The following is a 12,001-nucleotide window of genomic DNA, read 5'->3' on the forward strand; positions in this document are numbered from 1 at the left end:
AGATGGCTCACTAGGCAATGGGAAGGGGAAGAACAAGGAAGGAGGGCACAGCTCTGCCATTTGTGAGCAAACCCCCAAAGTTACAGAGGTCACTTCCACTCACGTCTCATTGGCTAGAACCTGGTCAGCAGGGCCGCATGTAATCCCAAGGGAGGCTGGGAAAGGTAGTCCGCTATCTGGGTGACCATGACTTCTGAAGGGGCCCATGAGTCAAAGGCTTATCTCCCCGGGCTTCAGATTTCCTCTCTGCAAAAGGGAGTCAGTGTGAGTTACACCTGCGCGCTTCAAGAAGAGTTTGGAAAAGTCGGTCAGGACTGGCGGGCGGGGCCTGGTGCTCTCAGCCCCTGGTTCACGGTCTCTGCTTCTCCAGCCTGTGGTGAGGGAGCCAACCTATAAATTGGCTTCCTGGCATCAGTGCTCAGGTGATCGCTCCCTCAGTGCCCCTGGCTAGCTGTTCTAGCACCCGGGGAAGGCCTCCAATGGATGTCACGGCAGGTCGGTTCTTCCCCTGTTACAGTAAATGGTGCTGTAGCACTCGTCTCCCAGGGAGGTCCCTTCTCTTGCCCACTGCCCTGCCTCGGACTATCCTAGAGCTGGGAGGCTCCTCTCCCTTGGGTGGGTGGCTTCACGGTGGAACTGGGAGACACCGGAGCTGGCCCCTCAACTGCCATGACAGATGGCGTTAATAACATTGACGGGCTTTAGAGGCAAGTCCCGTTGAAGGATCGGATCACTCATTCAAGTATTTCTGACTCATCTGTGTACAGGCCCTGGGGTTATGGATACTCTTTCAAGAAAGACTGTCTCGTGGGAGGCAAACAGATAAAAAGATGGTTACAGCATTGGTGAAGCACGGTGCCCCCAGGTGTGAGCCACGCAGGCAGGACTGGGCCCCATACAAACTTGATCCTAGAAACCACAAGGCCACTGTAATAAGTCACAGGCTTTTCCCCTAGGCCTCCGATGTCATTTGATGTATCTTTGGTCTTGGGGGCTTAGAGAAGTCAGGGAGGGCTGCTTTGAGGTGGTGCTAGCTGAAGCCAGTCTTGGAGAGGCGGGCTCTGGCCTTACACGGGGTGTGGGAAGACTGTTTACTGCTGAGTGGGGAGCAGGTGCCGAGGCATGGAGGTGAAAAGGTATGAGGCATTTACAGCAGTGGGGGCTGCAGGCAGCAAGCGGGGGGTAGACCGTGTTTTACATCCTGTTCCCAGCTTCTCAAGCTTGGAAAGTCCATTTTACTAGTTCACCCAGGGCAGTTCCGTCTTCAAGGGATTTATTTATGATGATCAGCTACACATGACAGAGGGTTTGTCTGCTTCCAGGACCAAACTCCTAGACTCCAAGACTCCTGTCCTTTCGGAGGTCCTGCGTGTCTGGCTCCCCCACTCCCAGCTTCACCCACACCAGGCTCTTCTTCACTCTGCACTCTCTCGTCTTCCCCTTTCTTTAAATTCCTCGAACACACTGAGGTAGATTGTTATGGTTATAGCCCCTAATTTGTTCACACCCGACTCTGGGCTTAGCCCTGTGCCTTGCTTTGGCCAATGTGACAACAGCAAGTGTGGTGGGTATGGAGACACGAAACGGACCTCTGGAGGCTGTCCTTTTCGGCTTGCCTGGTGGGAGCCTTTCGCTGCATGTGAAGGAAGCCCAGCATAGCTTGCTGGGGAATGCAGACCATAAAGTGAAGAACTGAAGCTCCCCAGGCAAGGTCAGTCAGTTCTTCCCTGACTTGGCAACTGACTCAGACGCACAAGTGAGTCCTAGCCAGGATCAGCCGCAATATGACCTGAATTATTGGAACTGCCTGGCTGAACTCAACCCAAATTTCTGACCCACTAAATGGTGGGTTAAAAAAAAAAAAAAGTGGTTGTTGTTTCAAGCCACTATGTTTTGGAGTGACTTGTTATACAACAAAAGCTAATGCCATTCTCTGTCCCACGGCGGCCTTAGCACAGACCAGACCATTCCTTATGCCGGCGTCACTCTTACTCCTCTCTTTGCCTAATTAATATCCACTCATCCTTTGGACCTCAGCTTAATTATCAACACTTCAGATTAGTTCTGTTGTCCTAAGTATAGGCCCTTATATAACTGATTCTATATCTCATATTTGTATATCCTGCTTATAGCCCTGATGGCACCGTGTACATCTCCTTTATAGCATTTACCACAGTTGTAATCACACCTTTTATTACAGGACCTGGCACATAATAGGTGTTGAATAAACACTGCCTGAATGGATGAAAGAGTGAATGAAACAGGTACTCCCCACTTGCTCACTCGCCTGGGACCTTCATGAAGAAGTGGGCAAGGCCTCTTAGGGATCTGGATGAGACCTGAGGCAGCTCATGCCCTCCCAGGCTGTTCTGAAAAGTTATGGGGAGTTGAAGGGCGCCTGGATGGCTCAGGGGGTTAGGCGTCTGACTCCTGATTTCCGCTCAGGGGACGTGAGATCAAGCCCTGTGTCGGGCTCCATGCTGGGTATGGGGCCTGCTTGAGATTCTCTCTCTCCCTCTCCCTCTGCCTCTCCTCCACCGCAAAAAAGAAAACTTATGGGGGGTTGAGCTGAATTTTGTCCCAGGACTCAATGTCCACCATTTCTCCCCCGCCCCCGGCCCAACCACAGTCAACAGTTCTTTCTTTCTTTTTTTTTTTTTTAAAGATTTTATTTATTTATTTGACAGAGAGAGACACAGCGAGAGAGGGAACACAAGTAGGGGGAGTGGGAGAGGGAGAAGCAGGCTTCCTGCCGAGCAGGGAGCCCGATGCGGGGCTCGATCCCAGGACCCTGGGATCATGACCTGAGCCGAAGGCAGACGCTCAACGACTGAGCCACCCAGGTGCCCCAGTCAACAGTTCTTTCTAATTCCGCACTGACTTCCCTGTTTCTTCGCTGCGGTGCCTCACCTGCCTGGCCACTTGTTACAATTTCCAAGGTAAACGCTCTGGAGGAGAATACCAGCGAACAAACACGTGTATAGAATTTTACAGTTTACAAAGCATACTTCCCTTCCGAGTAGTCACACCTGTCCAGTGACTGTTTCCTGCTGACACAGAGGCACCTTTTCCCAGCCAGGAAATGGTGGTTAGAGCACCACGTAGGCAAGACTGGCCCTGCCCCACTTCTTCTTTGTGTAGCGCTTTGATGGCTTAGATCCTAAGGAGTTATTTCCTGGTCTCGTCCCCACGCTCCGGTCCGTCCTGTCGAGTCTTTTCATTGCAGGTTTCCTCTGTTTGTGTGTTCCCACCTGCTCACTCGTTTTTCTTCTCGCCAACAGCACTCCAGCCTCCTGGTCCCGCTTCCCTGGTGCTCTTGGGGACTCCCTGGGCTCCACTTCTTATCATCCCAGAGGGTACTGTCCGGGACAAACCCCAGTCCCTCCCTGGGGAAGAATTTCTCCCTGCTGAATGCCTCTCCTTGTTGGGTAGGAAAAGATATGGGAGAAGCACCTTCACAGACATATTGAGAACACACATGCTTTCCTGTTTCCCGAGGGCTGGAAAACAGGTTGGAATCAGATCCTCACAGGCAGGTGGTCAAGGTTGGGACCCATCAGGGAGTCTGGCTGAAGCCGTGGGCTGAGTGGTCACTGGGGTGGGCTTCATGTTTGTGTGTGTAGGTGCAGCTGGGGAGCTAATGCCAACGTTGAGGGCCTGGCTGGTCCGGGGACTTGCAGCCTGCCTGCTCAGGGCACACACAGACAACCAGCAAGCCTTCACAGAGTCCCAAAGTGCTCCATCGAAACCTCGGATCTGCCCACCTGCCCAGCTCCCCTCTATGTGCGCTGTTTGCTTACAGGAGGTGAAATTGCAGATGACTTGTATTTGTAGTTGGGTCGTACTCATCTTGGGGACCATTGTGATCAAAAGTGAGTTTTCAGGTTCTGGTCCCATCTTTGCCCCTACTTGCTGTGTGACCTTGTGCACATCATTTAACCTTTCTGAGCCCCCTCGTCCTTACATATACAGAGATAATCATTCTTTTTTTTTTTTTTAAAGATTTTTATTTATTTATTTGACAGAGAGAGACACAGCGAAAGAGGGAACACAAGCAGGGGGAGAGGGAGAGGGAGAAGCAGACTCCCCGCTGAGCAGGGAGCCTGATGCGGGGCTCGATCCCAGGACCCTGGGATCATGACCTGAGCCGAAGGCAGACGCTTAGACTGAGCCACCCAGGTGCCCCCAGAGATAATTATTCTAATACCTGCCTCAGAGGGCTACTCAGAAGACTGCATAAGGTAGCGCTTTTAAGTGCAGAGCATGGTGCTTGACACACAGGGGGTGCTCAGGAAATGCTGGCTGTTACGGCCTCGGGTCATCGTCACCTCTAGGTTAGATGGACTTGACCTTTCTCCCCCCTTTAGGGTATCTGCATTCATGCTCTTTTTCCATTCACAAAGGATCATTTTTAGCGTGGGGGCCCAGAACATCTTCTTCCTTTTGAAGACCCGGGGAAGCCCACTGTCTCCAGTGATGAAGGTTATAACATTTTCTTAAGCCTGAATTTTCGAGCATCCTGGAGTGGGGCTGGGAACAGCCAGCCAACCACACCCGACCCTTGGAGGCTTCCTCCTCTGGCAAATGTCAGCATCACAGCTGCAGGCAACAATGCCTTCTTCCTGTATTGCTTCCTGCCTTCTTCCTTCTTTGGTAACACCTCAGCCTTCAGCAAGGTCACCCTGGCCTTGAGCTGGCTTTGGGAAGCCGGATATGACTTTGGGACCAAGCCTTTGCCCCGAGGGGAGCAGGAGGCTTTTTGAACCATCCAGAAAAAGCAGAAAATTAGGGATTTACGTGACAGGAGGCTCAACTGGAGACCTTGTTCACTGCATCTTGCTGGACAAATCAGAAATTTACCCTGAGCCTCAGTGTCCCAGCTATGGCCTGGGGGCAATGATCAAAAAGAATGTATCTTCTGCAGTAATCGACAATGTAGGTTACATATGTCCATTTAGTCAGGTTAAACAGATTGGCAAAATGCCTTTCTTGATTAAAAAAAAAAATTCTGTTTATTCTAGTGATTACTGAGAAAGGTTTGTTAATGATTTCATCCTATGATTATGGATTTGTTTATTTCCACATAAGTTCTGTCATTTTTTTCTTTATGATTTTGAGATTTTATTTTTAAATGCATACAATTCTAAGATTTTATTTATTTAGAGTGAGTGTGTGCACAAGCAGGGGGAGGGGCAGAGGAAGAGAGAGAATCTCAAGCGGGCTCCCCATGCCCAGCGCAGAGCCCAACACGGGGCTCGATCTCGAGACCCTGAGATAACGATTTGAGCTGAAATCAAGAGTCAGACGCTTAACTGACTGAGCCATCCAGGCACCCCTAAATGCATACAATTCTAAAATTGTTATGTATTTCTGGTGACCTTGTATCATCGTGAAGTGTTCATGTTTACCTGGCAATGCTTTTGCCTTAAAGTCCATTTTGTCTGATGTCAATATAGCAACACCTGCCTTCTTGGTTAGAATTTGTTTAATTTATGGTTCCAGCTTTTAGCCCATATACATGTCTTGCAATTGCTGGTGTGTTTGAATTTATACCTACCATCTTATTTTGTGCTTCCTGTTTGTCTCACCCATTATATGCTTTTTACCCCTCCTTTTGATTAGTATGTATGTATTTTATCTATTACATCTTTTCCCCTGCACTGATTAGAAATTACATATTCATTTCTATTTCTTTAGTGGTAACCTTAGAAATAACAAATTATTTTCTCTATTTATCCAAATCTAAAGTTAATCAATATCTTTACCGTTCTCTTGAAAAACACACTTAATCCCTTAAATATGCTTTAATTCCACTGGCCTTCTTTGAAACTTCTCTGTGGTTGTTGTGATGCATTTTTAAAGCTAAAGCATTATATATGGTCTTCTGTTTTTTTTTTTTCCCTGAATCATCAACTTTATTAGGTTATCATTTGCACACAATAAACTTCACTCATTTTTTTTTTTAAGATTTTATTTATTTATTTGAGAGAAAGAGAGAGAGAGAAAGAGATAGCAAGCACAAGCAGGGGGAACCACAGAGGGAGAGGGAGAGGGAGAAGCAGGCTCCCCACCGAGCAGGGAGCCTGATGTGGGGCTCGATCCCAGGACTCTGGGACCATGCCCTGAGCCAAAGGAAGATGCTTAACCGACTGAACCACCCAGATGCCCCTAAACTTCACTCATTTTAAGTATACTGTTTGATAAGTTCTTTTTCTTTTTTAATTAGGAAAGATTTTATTTCATGCAACTAGTGTGCATGACAGTTCACACATTCATACCAGTGGAAAAACCATTTGATAAGTTTTGACAAATGTGTAGTTAGGTAACCATGATCACAGTGAAGATATAAAACCTCTTTATCAACCCAAACGTTCCCTTGTGCCCACTTGTAGCCTATCTACTTTCTCCGTTCCTGGCCCTTGGCAACCATTGAACTATTGCTGTCATTATAGTTTTACCTTTTATTGAATTTTGTGTAAATGGAATCATACAATATGTAGCCTTTTGTGTCTAGCTTCTTTCACTTAGGTGACGGTTGAGATTCATTCATGTTGAACGTACCAATGGTCTGTTTCTCTTTTATTGTTGAGAGTTCTTCATTCCCCTGTACAAATCCAAACTTCCACTTGGTATCATTTTCCTTTGGCCTGAAGAACTTTCATTTTATTTATTTATTATTTTTAAAAGATTTCCTTTATTTGAGAGAGAGATCGAGAGAGAGCACACAGCAGAGGGAGGGGCAGCGGGAGAGGAGAAGCGGACCCCTGCTGAGCAAGGAACCTGATGCAGGGCTCCATCCCAGGACCCCAGGATCATGACCTGAGCCAAAGGGAGACGCTTAATGGACTGAGCCACCCAGGTGCCCCAGTAAAGAACATTTAATTTAATTAATTTTTTTTTTTTTTTTTGCTGTGGAGGCTGACTGATTATAAATTCTCCCAGACTTTGCTTGAAAGTCTTTATTTTTACAAGAGATTTTTGTTGGCTTTAGAATTCTAAGTAGGTTGTTTTCAAAGATTTTGATTCATTCTTTTTTGCCTTGTATTCTTTCTATGAGAAGTCTTCCATAATTCTTAATTTTTTCCCCTTTGTATACAATATCTCTTTTCTCTGACCACTTTTAAGATTTTCTCTTTATCACTGCTTTTCAGGAGTTTTGATCATGATGTGCTTTGGTATGTTTATCTTTATTCTGCTTGGGGTTCATGGAACTTCTTGATTTGTGGGTGTATAATTTTCACCAAACCTGGAAAAGTTTCAGCGATTTTTTTTCTTCAAATATTTTTTTCTGTCTTGCCCTTTCCAAGACTCTGATGATACATATGTAAGGCACCCTGACATTGTCCCATGGATGACTGATATAAGTTCATTTTCCCCCCTAGTCTTTTTCCTCTCTGTGCCTAATTTGGATGGTTTCTAACACTACCCTCTCAAGCTGTCTAATCTTATTTCCTGCAGTATCTAATCTACTGTTAATCCCATCCAGCATATTTTTTCCATTTCAGATTTGTATTTTTCATCTCCATGTGGCCCTTGGGTTCTTTTACTTTATAAATTTCCATTCTATATCCTCATTGTGTTCATGTTCTCCTTTAAATCTTTGAACATTTGTATACAATTTATAATGTTTTAAAGTCCTTGATGATGAATTCTATCCTCTTAGCCATTTCTGGGTCGTTTTTATTAATTAATTTCTTTTTCTCCTGGTTATGATCATATTTACTCAATGCTAGCTTTTCCATAAGCTTAGTAATTTTTGATTGCATGCTGGATATATCAATCAAGGGCCAGATAAAGATGGAAATCTCATCAGTAATTTGAACAGGACAATTTAATGCAAGTAATTATTAACTAGTCCAATGTGGTTAATTACTACAAGGGGTAAAGGAGGACTCTAAGGAATATAGGAATAATGAATGCAGGAAGCCCTTCCTCTAGGGCTGAGGGAGTGTTGACAGGAAGAAATGAAGAACTTGAAAGAGACATCTCCAGCCCTGCCCCCTTTGAGTCAGACCTTGTTGGAGAGGGTGTCTCTGCCATATGAACACACAGCCTGCCAATGGAGAAGAAACTTGCCAGAGGGTTATGCCAGAGATTTCCATTTCAGCAACATACTTGATGGCTGAAACACACATTAGAGGAGGCAGCTGGGTCCTAGCAGGTCTGCAGGATCTACCTGTCAGGTCAACAGGAGGCCAGGGTTCCAGGGGGCCAGTGCTGGTTCAGGAAGTGGTCTATTAGGTGTTTGGAGAACTTGTTGGGGAACAAGGGCCACTAGGCCTCCTAAACAGCTGTGGGGATAAACTACACCAGAACCAGGAAGAGAAACTTCTTTCTTAGCAATGATCTTGCAGTGACACCTCCCCACCTGCCTCAGCATCCTTCAAAGACAAAATCTAGCATAGCACCAAGTATTCAGGGTCCATCTCCAGTATTGTAAAGCAGGACAATGAAGGGTGCATTTAGAGCTAAGAAGCAATAAACTGGCATATGGACATTATGCATTTTTCTGTGTCAAATGCTGGATTTGGGTGGATTCCTTTATAGAGTATTGGATTTTTTTTTTTTTTTTTGGCACAAAGTTAAGTTACTGGGGATCCTTCTGATCCTTTCAAGGGATAATTTTAAGCTTTATTATGATGGCTCCAAAGCAGAGCTACTTTAGTGCCAATTACTAACTTGTGACCCTTCTAAGGATCCTATCCAATGTCCCATGTATTGTGAATTGTCCCCACTCTGCATAGTGGGAACATGAACTATTCCCCTCTCTGTGTGAGTTCTGGACTTGTGTAGTCTGCTACTTTCCAGTGTTTTTTTTTTTCTTGACCTTACAGAGTTTCACTCTATGCATGTACAGATCAGTACTCATTCAAAGATTCAAAGAGACCCCCTCTGCAGCTCTCTGGATCCCTCTCTCTTTTTTTCTCTGTGCATGTCCCTATTCTCTGGCAGGCTGCTTCACAAATTTTAGCCACATTGATTTCCTTAAACCTTGATATCCATCTATTCAACCCAGTGACACCATTGAGCTTTGTTTGCATTACTTGTCCCCTAACTGCAATCTGCAAACTGTTTCCAGAAAGTTTGCTGGGACAATCATAGTGCACATCTCATTTGTTTCTTTTCTTTTGGGGCACAGTCCCGTGCTATTTGTTTTTCCAATATCTGAAAACATTTGTTTCTCTCTCTCCCCACCCCAACCTTTTGGTATATTTTCCTAATTGTTTATGGTAATAGGGAAAATCCTGAAGCAGTTTAATCAACTTCATGAGCAGAAGCAGAAGTCCCTTGTCATGTATTTTAATTTTGTATTTAAAAAAGTCTCTTGATACATTACTTTTTATATAATTTAAGCTTAGCCAATATTTAATTAGATTTACCCATATGATTTCTTCTTTCCTCTTAGAACTTCTTTCTGGAATTTCTTTTTTTTTTTTTTCATTAGACAACTTTCATTGAGGGTCTGCTAGTGGCAAATTTTCAATTTTTGTATATTTGAAAATGTCTTTAACACTTGATTTTTCAAGATATCTTCTTGGGGTATGAAATTTGGGGTTAGCATTTATTTATTTTCTCAGCACGTTAAAAAATAACATTTCACTTTCTTCTGGTTTCCATTGCTACAGATGAGAACCAGCCATCACCTAGTGGTGCTCCTTTTAAGGACAATCAGTATTTTATTTCTGACTTAAAAAAAAAATCCTTCTCATTAACTTCGGAGTTTGAAGTTTTACTATGATGAACCTAAGTGTACTCATCTTTTGATTTAATCTACTTGGATTAACTGGGCTTTTGAACCTGATGTCTTTCATTAGTTCTGAAAAGTTCTCAACTATTAGTTTTAAAAATATCGTCTCTGCTTTGTTCTCCTGCATTTCTCCTTCTGGAATTCTAATTTATTTATTTATTTTTTATTCTTATGTTAATCCTCATACATTACATCATTAGTTTTAGATGAAGTGTTCCATGATTCATTGTTTGTGCATAACACCCAGTGCTCCATGCAGAACGTGCCCTCCTCAATACCCACCACCAGGCTAACCCATCCTCCCACCCCCCTCCCCTCTAGAACCCTCAGTTTGTTTTTCAGAGTCCATCGTCTCTCATGGTTCGTCTACCCCTCTGATTTCCCCCACTTCATTCTTCCCCTCCCGCTACCTTCTTCTTCTTCTTTTTTTTTTCTTAACATATATTGCATTATTTGTTTCAGAGGTACAGATCTGAGATTCTCTCCTTCTGGAATTCTAATTAGCCATCTATTATATGTACTTACTCTATCCTTCATTCTTATTTTTCCCTTTAATTTCCTATCTTCTTACATCTTGTGCTTAATCATGGGTAGTTTTGTTTTTTGTTTTTTTGGTAATTGTTTTCCAGTTCACCAATTCTCTCTTCAGCTGTGTCTAATTTGTAGTTAAGCATGCACACCCAGTATTTGATTGCAGTTGTAATACTTCTCATTTCTAGATGTTAACTTTGTTTCTTCTTCAAATCTGCTTAGTTATTCCTTACTGTTTCTTGCTCCCTGTACATATTTTCAAGATTATTTTTTATTTCTTTAAAAAATAGCACACATAATTATTTTACAAGTTGTATGATAAGTCCAGTACCTGAAACCCTTGCAAGTTTGTTCTGTTGTCAGTTGTTCCTATTGGTTCTCGGTCAGAATGCCTTGTTTCCTTGTGTATTTGGTTAGTTCTGTACTGTGGTTTGTGCATTTTTCCTTGGATTTCTATTTATGGAAATTTGTGAGACCTGGGATTGCAGAGAATTCTTCCAAAGAATATTTGTTTTCATTTTTTTGCATCTGCCAGGCCACTGGGGCCACTTACTGGCAGCCACCATGGTAAATAAAATTCTTGGTTTGTGGAGTTTGGGGACCACCCAGGTTGTGTGAATCCAGGTTATAAACTTTTGTAAGGGATGCCTGAGATTTCCAAATTCTCAGTAGTACTTTTTCCATTTACTATTTAGTGCTCAGTTTTAAGACAGTTCATTCTTCTCCGGGTCCCCATGAAGGAGGGGATTGTTGGTATTTCTCATTTGTCCTTAGCCTGAGAGGGTAACCCTTGGAAGTCTCAGCTATTTGAGAGGAGGAACTCCTATCAGACTCTCCACCTTGGGCAAACCCTGGGCTTTGTCAGCTTATCCCTGGGACACCAGAGAAACCAAAGCTATGTTTCTCAGGGTTCAGTGAATGCTCTCTGGGCAAACACAGCTGCCACTCTCCTTACCTTTTTGGTTCTTGCCTTCATTCCCTGCATTTTTTGCCTTGTGCGTTATTTACTTTCCTGCCAGCTTATTTTGCATTGAAGAAGATTTTTCTTATTTTATAACAGATATTTTAGTTGTTTTCAAACGGGAGGGTCTAGCATGTATCTAGCATTTTGTAGTACCCAAAACTGCTGTATTGGGGTCACACTTAGCATCCTTCTTCAGTACCTAGAACATACGTTCTCAGGCAGTATTTGGCAAATAAATGAGTGGACACGGGAATGAATGAAGATGTGCACACAGCTTTGGTTGCATGAACGGTTCATTAGCCATCTTGGAAACACCATGAGGTCAGGGACCTTGCCTAATGAACTCACCATTGCCTGAAACTCTCTGTAATGACCCATGCCAGCAGGTGTCAACAGATCTTGACTCAGAGAGGTCTAGGCATAATGGGAAATCTGCCCTCATAAATGACACTTGTCTAACGCACAGAACAATTTTCCGAATCTGTGGGTCTTTGGGAATGGTTGGTTTTCAGATGGCGGGGTGGGGTTTCAATGGCCTGTCTCTGCTCTCTTGCTGGTTCTTCTGGGGCTTCCGGCTGCAAATATCCTCTCACAGTGATGGAGTTTTGCCTCTGGTTTTAGTGTTGTGATCTAAGCCCTTGCAGCTCAAAGTGTGGTCCACATACCAGCGGCATCTACATCACCCAGGCACTTGTTTGAAATGTAGACTTTGGGTGCCTTCCTGGCTCAGTTTGGAGCATGAGACTCTTGGTCTCAGG

The sequence above is a fragment of the Neomonachus schauinslandi genome, chromosome 11 (genome assembly GCF_002201575.2).
Source record: "Neomonachus schauinslandi chromosome 11, ASM220157v2, whole genome shotgun sequence".
NCBI classification, from domain to species: domain Eukaryota; kingdom Metazoa; phylum Chordata; class Mammalia; order Carnivora; family Phocidae; genus Neomonachus; species Neomonachus schauinslandi.